Source organism: Misgurnus anguillicaudatus, chromosome 24, assembly GCF_027580225.2.
Source record: "Misgurnus anguillicaudatus chromosome 24, ASM2758022v2, whole genome shotgun sequence".
Lineage (NCBI taxonomy): Eukaryota > Metazoa > Chordata > Actinopteri > Cypriniformes > Cobitidae > Misgurnus > Misgurnus anguillicaudatus.
In genome coordinates, this window is record NC_073360.2 from 47,263,891 (window position 1) to 47,275,377 (window position 11,487).

At 37.3% G+C, this 11,487-nt stretch overlaps 1 protein-coding gene across 1 annotated transcript in view; it reads left to right on the top strand.

Moving 5' to 3' along the window:
* The window catches only part of LOC129438994 (protein NLRC3-like), a 469,470-nt gene that overhangs the window by 53,650 nt on the left and 404,333 nt on the right, over window positions 1–11,487 (top strand). The gene's annotated exons all lie outside the window — the stretch shown is intronic.

The following is an 11,487-nucleotide window of genomic DNA, read 5'->3' on the forward strand; positions in this document are numbered from 1 at the left end:
AAATCTGTTTAGCACCCGGTTCCACAGTGTAGTCATTATCGTCGTTTCCAGATTATTACGCTTACCAGCGAGTGCGGCAGCATCACGTCTTGTGTCTGCTGTTTCATTACAATCTGCTGTATTTTTTGCAAGTGCTTTTCTAATTGTATTGTAGTTTTCATAGAGAGCTTCGGTGGAGTTGGCCCTACGGTTTCATCTTGTGGCACACAGAGGTTTAAGGGTTAAATTAATGTGAATGTCACTGTCATTAAATACCCGATACACGATGAGTGGATGCGCTGCAAAAGTTATAAAGAGATTGTAAATGACTAAAAAATGATGTGACCTCATCACAGCAATCATCTATGCTGTTCACACCAACGAGATTCAAAGAATGAGCGGCACAGAGCGTGTAATGAATTAAAGGGTTTTGCATTTTCAGGTGCGCTTGAAGTCTGTTATATTTATCAGACATATTACATTTATCATCAGCGGGTGTCCACAGAAGACAAACACAGTAGAGTCACACAACATTTTGTCCATTATGAACACTATGAAAAAAAAATTATTCTTTGATGCATCATGATGTGGAGGATTCTGAATCAATTCACAAATGTCAAGAATTGATTCTTAAAAGTTATTTTACAAAATAATAACATGACGTTATCAGAACCAAACTGCGGGAGGGGTGCTGCACACGGACAGCTTGAGAGCGCGCACCGCACTAGCACATCAGATGAGTCTGTAAATAAAAGGTGCTGTTTCTTCTTGCCGCTCACTGAACAGAGAAAAGGCAGATGAAGATCATCCCAACATGTCTTTTGTTTTCTTGCAGTTTATAATGAGTCAAATAGGGCTAGATGTATTTGTTTTTTCTTTCTCTACTGCTCGTGTAAGCTCCGCTGTGGGTGCACTCTAAAAACAAACGGTGCTTTATAGCACCAAAAGTGGTTCTTTGCTTGTAATCATAGAAGAACCGTTTTTAGTGCCATATAGCACCGGTGAAGCACCAGTGAAGCACCTGTGTAGAACCATATAGTCAGGGTGCGATTTGCCGGGGGGGATGCGTGGGATTTCCCCCTTTCTGGTCAACGTATCCCTGCCTCTGCTTAATTATTTTTATCCCCGGTGGGGATAAATTTATCCCCCTCTCAAAGTGATCAGTGCTACTACACAAGTGGCGAGACGGATCACAAAACTTATCACGGATCCGTGGTTTGATTAAAGTCAATTTTGTTTTAAAATGCGCTACTTTGGCTGGCTCTGATACAGGTGCCCCGCAGCCTCTCTGTATTCACCACTCTGCAGACTTGCTCAATGTCCCGCCCACGGCGCTATCTGATTGGTTACAGACCCGGTTAAACCTCATAGCCTATCAACACTTGCGAGATGGTTATGGAGCTGTGTGTCGAAACGATGAAATGCAGCATATTCAGCCGCATATTAATAAAGCGGGAATAAACATAACAATCTGATTATCTGTTTATGATGACAAGCAGAGTTAGTGTCCCAGTCACACCACTGAGAATGGCCGAAGTTACACACATGATAAATGCCGATGAGGCATTTAGCGAGGCGCGGGCGCGTCCAGTTTGCGCAAATGAGGCTAAGTGACTAACACATAATGCATCTGACTTTTCTATCATTTCACTGTAGCTCAGCATCGCAGTGTAAAGTTAATGTTATTACTTTAAAAGCAGCATTAAAACTGTTTCTACTGTAATGGTTTAACTTTGCAATCAATACATTGTTCATATTTATGTTTAAGTTGACACTACGTTGTGCCATATAGTTTTGCCATTCAAGATTTAATTCTTGCGTGTTTTTTCGTTGTGCATGATCACAGTTCATATGTGTGGGGAAAGATAAGCTATTAGAGTAAAAATATTGCGTTAGGGTGCTTCATGAGTTAATAAGAAAAAAGATTTTACAATTCCTGCAAATGCAGTAATGAGTTCATGTTCTCATGATTTATTTTTATGAATTAAAATGTTTTGAAATGTGCTGTGGACAGAGAAGCATTATGTCAAGAATTATAAAAAATCGTCAATAAGCTCATAATTTGTGCTAAACTAGTATAAATGTTTAGTTTTAAAACCATTTTGAAAAGCTGGTTATATTTTTATGTTTCTGCGCAAGTTCAGCAGACAGTGAGGTTCGGGTTTGTTCCTATCAGAGCTCGTGAGCGGAGAGCGCATTTCTGAATATTAGAAATATTTAAATTAGAAATATATAAAAAATCATAATAATATTATAATGGATTTTTGTTAGGTCGGACAATGATTACCAAATTTCTCATATATTGCTCTTCATAACCACTGAAAACAGTCAAAAAAGTTAAAACTAATGGTGGGTACAAAATGACTCATGACGAAATATGGTGGGTACCCACCGTCGCCGAAATCGACGTTTATGAAAACATCCCCCCCCCTCTGTTTTTTTCACAAATCGCACCCTGCAAATAGTGCTATGTAGAACCATATGTGGTGCTATATGGCCCCTATTTGGTTCTACACAGGTGCTTCACTGGTGCTTCACTGGTGCTTCACCGGTGCTATATGGCACTAAAAACGGTTCTTCTATGATTACGAGCAAAGAACCACATTTGGTGCTGTATAGCACCGTTTGTTTTTAAAGTGTAATAGGGTTTCCAAAACCTGTCGCTAAATGTTTAGATCTAGATAAGAACATGAATATACTTCTGTAAAAATATGCACATCATTTGTTATTCAGACGGAGGCGCTGGGTGCGCTGCATTAGATAAATACAGTAATACTGCCAAAATCACTGTGTATAATGATGATGATTAGACGATATGTTAGTTTCAGTTACATATCAATATGCTGGTTAACATATTAATGATATATGTCGATTCTGAATTGATTCATGAGGGTCCAAACGATTCCCACCCCTAATGAAAACAAACACTTGAGGAAATAAGATCATGTGTTCAAGCTGACAGACTCCAATCAATGTCTTTGAATATGATTTAATCACGACTGAATCCTCCTCATCAGAAAGAATACAAGAGTTTATATAGGATAGATACAGGACAAAGTCACATCATTTATCTCTGATATGATTTATTCTTCATATCTGCAATTCAGAAACTCCTCTCTGTTACTATGCAGACAAAACCAAATTTAACTTTCTTGATGACCTCAGCTTTAACAAGTCATGGGGTTTTAAATTGAAATCATTTAACCACATGTACTACTTCTATTTCAACACATTTTGTTGTTAAAAGCATACAGTACAAATGTTCAAACCTGTAAGGAAAAGACATGTTAGTTATTATTAGTTATGATTCATTTCAATTTCCTTCACAACGTGCAACAAAACTCCTCTGTTAAAATGACAGAAAATGTAGTTTGGTGTTTATGAAATCTTTGCTGATATTATTGTGTATGAAGAGTTTTTCTCCTCGTCGTGTTGTTTTTATAAAGATGATTAAAAACATTGATCCATCATTGACACTGACACACACATTAATAATGTTTTTATAGATTGAGTGAAATTGATCTTTAAACACTGTAACATCTTTAAATGTAAGATCAGAGTTATGTTATCTCCAGCTGATATTCCTCCTGTAATAGAGGAAGATTTTTACATCAAATACCTGATGAGAATTACAAGTGTGAGTCATGAACTCAATATAGATTTATGAAGAAATGTTCATGTGGTTTAGGACATCTAAGACTAATAGTCAGCTGTGTGATGGATTTATTTGACATTTAAACACATAGTGTCTCAGTTACTGAGGGATTGAAAGAGGAACATTACATGAAGAGATGGAGGTTAGAGATTTGTGGACCAACTTTGTAGTTTTGCATCATTTACATAAAGTCTCTGTTCTCTACAGGTTGAGGAGGTGTGATATCACAGATGAAGGTTGTGTTGCTCTGACTTCAGCTCTGAGATCAAACCCATCACACCTGAGAGAACTGGATCTGTCTGGTAATAAACTCACAGATTCAGGAGTGAAGCTGATCTCTGATCTAAGAGATGATCCACATTATAAACTAAAGAGAGTAAAGTGAGTAGAGCTCATTTAAATAAATGTTTAAAGTAAACTCATGCAGTGTCATTTAAATCCTAGAATATAAATATTAGAAATAAATGTAAATTGATCTGCTGCTGTTATAGGCTGTGTATCCTTTAAACCCAACAAACAGAAAATATGAAGTGTACATGAACAACACTTGATGCTTTGTCAGATCAACACAATAAGAATTCAACACAATGTCTGAGTCTGTTTACTAACTGTGATGTTGAGTTTGTTCACTCCAGGATTTAATACTGTGATCTTACTCTTCTTACACATTATATATGATGTTTGTTAATGGGGTTTGTTTGATAGGCCGACACCTCTATAGTTATGCACACTTGACTAGATGTTCATCTTAAACTCTTTTTATAACAACTTGGTTTTTATTTCATGTTTTAAGCATTATTTATCAAATCATCAGAATACAGACAGAAATAACAACACAAACACAATATATACACAACAGATAAACACAAAGTACAGATGATAAATGATAGAGATGAAGATTAGAAAAAAGAAGAGAAAGTCAACTCTTAAAATCTGATGGACACTTCACACAACTCTCTGTCGAGCTTTGACATTGATGCTGTTTGTCTTTATTTCAACGACTGTCAACCTCCAGGACTTTTAAAATAAAGCATCACCTTCATTTTCTTACTGTTTGTGTGTGAACTCATAAAACTGTCATTATGTTATACTACATACATATCAATACATTCATCTCTTACATTGACATCAAATATTCAGAGGAAATAGATGAAATGTGTTTTTGTATTGTTGTAGCTCATGTGTATGTGATAAACAGATTGTTGACATGTTTATTATGTTGAAGATTTTATTTCTATCACTGACTGACAGCACTAATAGTTTGTTTTTCTATCTCTTCATCTGACACTGATGATGATCTCATATCTGATTGACTTTCTCTTTCAATTTTAGCCCTTACAGATGGTGGTAAAGTTGTCTGTCTGATCTTCAGTATGATCTGCTGGTGAATAAGAAGACACAATAGTGACATCACTTCCTCTTAACCGTATGAGTTGATTATTCAGTACAGGATCTGATCTGTGACTTTATCTAAATCTGACTTTGAAGTGTTGGAGGTAAATCTTCATCCTAACTCAGCTTCTGTCTACACATTTCCTATAAGAGCGATTTATCAGTCAGTGTAAGAGGAGCAAGAAATCTCATAGGATCATAAACTGAAGTAAATACTGACAAGATTCCTCTTCTTCTACACTGTTGGGGTTTTTAACTTCATCTTAAACTGAAATGTGTTCAAGTTCAGCACAACATTGAAGACTCGCAGCTCATTTATCTCTAAATCCAAATATTGGACGTCTTGACTTTTTTTTAATTGATCACACAATCATCAAAAAGTCCTGCAGTCAGATCCTGAAGAACACAAAATCAGAGACACTGAATGAAATAAAATCACAATGCAATCATTTTTCAATCTTATAAACACAGAAAACAAATATGAGCAAATGAACTTTATAAGAATAAAATCAGGTCAATTTAAATTTGATGTCATGAAGACGTGTGAATAAAGTTGTGACAGGGTGATGTTTATCTCCTCTTCTTTTAACAACAGTCTGTATACATCTGGGAACTGAGGAGACGCGTTGATGAACTTTTAGGAGATGAATGTTGTCCCATTCTTGTCTGATACTGGATTCTAGCTGTTCTGAGTTTTCTTTGTTGTATTTTTCACTTCAAATGTTTGTCAGATGGTTTTCAGATCTGGACTGTGCTCAGGACTCTTCTACTATAAACTCATGCTGTTGTAATAGATGCAGTATGAAGTTTATCAATGTCTTACTGAAATAGACAAAGACAGATGAAAGCAGATGTTGCTCTTTCAGTATTGATGAGGTCTTTCCAGATGTGAAAGCTGCTCATTTAGACGCTAATCCTCCTCCATACCAACAGAGATGAAGACTTTTGATGTGAGCACTGATAACAATACAGATGATCTCTCTCCTCTTTAGTTTCCAAACTTTGATTTGTCTGATCACAGAACAGTTTTGTCTCAGTCCATTTGAAATCAGACAGAAGAGCATTTCTGGATCTTGTATGATAAAGCTTTAAGCAGCATTGTGGATGATAAAGTGAATTGTGTTAACAGACAGTGATTTCTGGAGGTGTTTCTGATCTCATGCAGTGATTTTCAGGACTGTGTTTCATTCAGTGAGGACATCACAGACATCTAATATTGATTTGACTCCCTCACACACAGAGATTGTTTGAATATTTTGATGATATTATTAGTAGATCAGTGTCCTTCCTTCATAATGTTTTAAAACACCTGATTCAACTCATCAGACTCCTTCCAGAATGATTGAAATGTCTCCATAATGAAAACATCAACAAGATGATGAACTGAATCTGCTGTTTTATCTGCTTTCTACTCTGTTGTATTTGTTAAGATTATTGCAGCATTTATTAATGTTAGTTAATACATAACCTGATGCTTTTCTACACTGTTAGTTTGCATTTACAAATGTTAGCCAAACGTTTGACTTTATAAATGTATTAAACATCAAATTTAACTAAATACTGCAGAAGTATTGTTCATTTTTTTATAAAGTAAATATTGAAATATTCAGTAAACAGAAGATTGATTTAATTGATGTTTGACGCAGTGCACTGATACAGGCCGGATGTGCTGGTGCTGATGTTTCTCAGTGTCCCTGCATCTGATCTGAGAACAGCACCATCAGTTATCTTATACATTTCATTCATCTGCACATTCAACACACACTTTAGATTTCAGTGGAGAAAATAAAGAAACTGTGAATAATGTTTCTATTGTCTATGACACACTGCAGAATAACTGTAATAACACAAATGTCCTGTAGGTGGCAGTGGAGGCGGAGTTTTCTTTAGATCTTTTAATGTATAATGTCTGATAATTATCCTGAAAAGTAAAGTTTTCAACCATACTGATATTTCAGATGTTATTACTGTACTATAGGTATACATGGACATTCATATCTACCCTGCTTTTATAAACACACTTTCATATTTTGCTCTTGTTCATATCAGTAGATATACAGTTATCTATATAAATAATATCCAGTTCTGAAGAAAACATCATAGTATTACAATCTGAGTAATAAATGGAGGAAAATGCTCGTCAAAATCGCACTGGTAAGACAGCATGTTCCTGTCAAGGTTTGCAACCTCATCATGGATTACTACGACAACTTCAGTGCGCGAGTCTCTTCAGGACAAATAACATCCTCCTGGCATCAACTTGAAAAGGGGATAATCACCGGCTGCACAATCTCCGTATCTCTCTTCTCACTGGCTATGAACATGATTGTAAAGTCGGCAGAGGTGGAATGCAGAGGGCCCAAGTCAAGATCTGGGACCTGTCAGCCCCCTATAAGAGCCTTTATGGATGACAGTGAGACAACATCAGTTCCTGGGTGCAGATGGCTCCTCCTGGGCAAGAATGAGCTTCAAGCCTACTAAGTCCAGGTCTCTGGTCTTAATGAAGGGTAAAGTGTCCGACCGTTTCCGCTTTGCCCTGGGAGAGACCATGATTCCATCGGTGACTGAAAAACCAGTCAAGAGCCTGGGGAAGATCTTTGATAGCTCCCTGAAGGACTCAACTGCCATAAAACAAACCAAGCGCGACCTGACTACCTGGCTCACAGAGATTGACATATCCCGGAAAATTTAGAACCTGGATCTAGCAGCACGGAGTCTTGCCAAGAATACTCTGGCCCCTGCTAGTCTATGAGGTACCAACATCAACAGTCGAGGATCTAGAGAAATCTATTAGCCAGTTCCTCAGAAAATGGCTGGGGCTCCCTCGGTCCTTGAGCAGCATTGCCCTGTATAGCCATTCCACCAAGCTGCATCTTCCTTTGAGTGGACTAACAGAGGAGTTCAAAGTCACCTGCTCCAGAAAGGTGTTGATGTACAGGGACTCCAGAGACAGAAAAGTCGCAGCAGCAGGAATCCTTGTGAAGACCGGGAGGAAGTGGCGGGCGCAGGAAGCAGTCACTAAAGCAGAGGCTTGACTAAGGCACAAAACGATGGTGGGCTCAGTGGCAACGAGACGAGCGGGTCTTGGTTGTTTTCCCAGGCCACGTTACGATCTGGCTCGTGGAAAAGAGAGGCGCAGATTGATTCAGGACGAGATTCGAGCAGAGGTAGAGGAAGAACGCTATACCAAAATGGCTGGCATGTCCAAACAAGGAGCGTGGACCAGGTGGGAACATGTAGATCCACACAGAATAACCTGGGCAGAGATCTGGAAAGCAGAGCCATTTCGGATCAAGTTTCTTGTCCAATCTGTCTATGATGTCCTCCCAAGCCCAATTGTGTGATATCCATCAACTTATTGATTCTTTTTTCGTTTTACTATAACAATTACAGGTAAGAAGCTATTACATTTCCAAAATCTTACTAACTTATGTTACTGAAGTAATCTAATAGGGCTAGTTCATTAAGGTTTTCAGCTAGTAAACAGGATGGTGTATCGGTCAGGACACAGAAAAAAAGACGAGGAGATGTATTTTCTTCTCTTAACTGTATTGAGTTTCAGAACATTTAAATATCCAGTATTGTCATTATAGTCTGATAAAAAGGCAAATAAATCACCATTAGGTACTGACATTTAAACAGTTACTTACTTTAATTGCTATGCAACGTAAATAATAAATCCACACATATAATACAAATCATGATCATCAAACATAAATATCTCAATAAACATTAATATTCCCCTTTAAACATAATCTACAATTACATAAATAGGGAAATGACTCTTAATATAAGGAGCTTCATTTATCTTACTGACCAGTATACATGAAACTGTATTAAAATGGTTTACAGAAGGAAAATAGCGACATCCTCTGGCCAGACAAGGCTACTACACCAACAGCTCGCACATGGTCTCCTCAGCACGATATTAACTCTTTTTAACTCAATATTATGAATGTTACTACATAACTTATCAGGGACGGACTGGGGCTAAAAAAATAGCCCTGGACTTTTTCCCAAATAGGCCCATCATCCGGCCATTCGCACCTAGCCGTGCGCAACAGACACAAGGATGTCCTGGCAAGGTTATTTAATATTTTGTCAATGTCATACACTTTGATGTATAATAAGGCTGTGAAATAATGAAAATGGCTAGGCCCTATTAATTTTGTCTGTAAAGCTTTCACAAACAACCACCAGGTCTTTGCCAATTTCACAATACTAAACACAAATATAAAAGACAAGGAAAAACTGCACACTGATGGAGGAAAGTGCAAGCTAGGATTTTTTGGTTAAACTAATATTTTGACAATTATTTAGCCCCATTTCTTGTATATTAGCACGTTTAGAGTAGTAGCAATGCATTACTGATATTTTCTCATTTAATTCAATACCTTTATTGTAGCAGAAAATGTGAGCTCCCTACAACCTCTCATATACAATAAAGTCAATGAAAGAAATGAAAACAAATGCAATACGATGAATGTCCACCCACAGACTGTTTTTAAATGTGATTGGATAAATACTTTTTGCTTTGGTGTTTGTGTGTGTGTGATTTTGGTTAGATGACAGTTGTAGGTTACAGTTGGACAAGAGTTTACAGTTTGACAAAAGCACGTGTTTTGACTTATTGCGACTGTATACAACACTCTGCAGTTTGAATGATGTCCCATATGAACAAAATGACAGAGTATAGCCTATGTATTGTTTTTACATTTTCACTGTTCAATTGCGCCCACGCCTCTCTCTCTCTCTCTCACACACACACCCAAGCGCACACACAGTCACACGTTAATTTTCACGTGATTTGTATTTATTTTTATATCATGTACATTATATTATAATGTCACGTGTCCTGCTACTACTAGCACTTACATGACCTCTTGCTGGTGTGAAGTTAACTCTGTCTGTCCCTCATCATGACCAGGCTGTGGATGGTCAGGCTCGCGAATTCCGGGAATCCGTGGACCAATCACGGCCAGTAGGCCGACTCTTCTTTCTCGTTTTTTTTTACAAGTAGCAGCATATAAGTGATTGTATTAGTGCCCCTGCTGTTGGCTAATCTATTCATATTGCGTTATTAGACATTTTGCAGACGGCCCGGCAACGGCCCTCCGTTGAACAGCCGTTCTGGAAAACTCCCTGTAACTTGTACATCAGAAGACTCACATCAGTTAACTTATTATTTCCTACAGTGTTTTACAGCATAAACATTATTCTATTGCTATAATCATTTAATTATAATCTCACTCATCACTGAGCATGCAGGGAAATTCTACAACATAGAAACATCAACACAACAAACAGTCACTTACTTTTCTTCATGAACTCAACACATGAATATTGAAAGCTGGATCATTTAAGGGACTGAAGAAGCTACACAACACGGTAGACTAAACTTCCTCTATCATAACCACATTATTCGAGTCTTAAAGTGACAGACACCCAGAAATGTCAGACCCTTTTATACAACTTAAGTGAATTAATTTGTTTTTAATTTTATGAAGAAGCAGTGAACATCAACCATGTTGGAAGAATTCAAGGAGGAGACAAAACAGCAGGAGAAAGAAGTGCAGAACATCAGACTACATCTTGAACATCTTGATGGTAGCAGCACATTCAATAATACAGAATCAGAGACTGAAAGTCTTTATCCTCACTAACTATTATAGTAGCTTTATGACAAATACCTTATACATGTTTGAAGTATTACCTGCTCTCATACGATGCACTTCTGTTTTTAGGGAGGTTAGGCTGTGATGTTTGGAAATTGCAGTATTTTTTGGGTTTGTTTCTAATACCCAATAGTTGCCAGATGTTGTCCTGTCAGAAATTCTTCATCATGTGGTCCTGGAGGAGGGTGATGCTGTATTGTTAAATCTCTCTTTGGTTTGTTTCAGATTCAGAAGTCTGGTGGACAGTCACACTTCTGCTGGCTTGATGGTATTCATTTTCTTTTACATCTTTGATTAAAGAGGTTTAAAATGGTGCCATACCATTTAATTTCTCTGTTGACATGTCTGAATGTTTATCTTTGTAATGTTAACTAATATAATTATGCTCATTTCAATATACAGGTGTAACTAAATGGAGAACAAAGTCTGAGCCATCCCAGGAATTTTAGAAAATGTTTACACTGCAATGAAGTGAACAATAACTGCTTATCAGGTGTGCAAATTAAGCATGAAATTGTGATCACTGTTAGGTTCATGGCAAAATGCAATGGGAATATGTCTGTGCATGCTTGCCTACTGTTAAGGTAATTTATGTATTAATGTCTCCATTTTCTTATGAATCCTCTAGGCTATGTTGGAAACGAGGAGAGATGAAGGCTTTTACTCAGAAAACACTCATCCAGGGTTTAGCAGTGAGTGGTCATGATGCTGCAGGAGGAATAACTCTGTATAACACATCACTTCTGTTCTGAAAGTCTTGTAAATACCTCAGGATTATTTGTGATT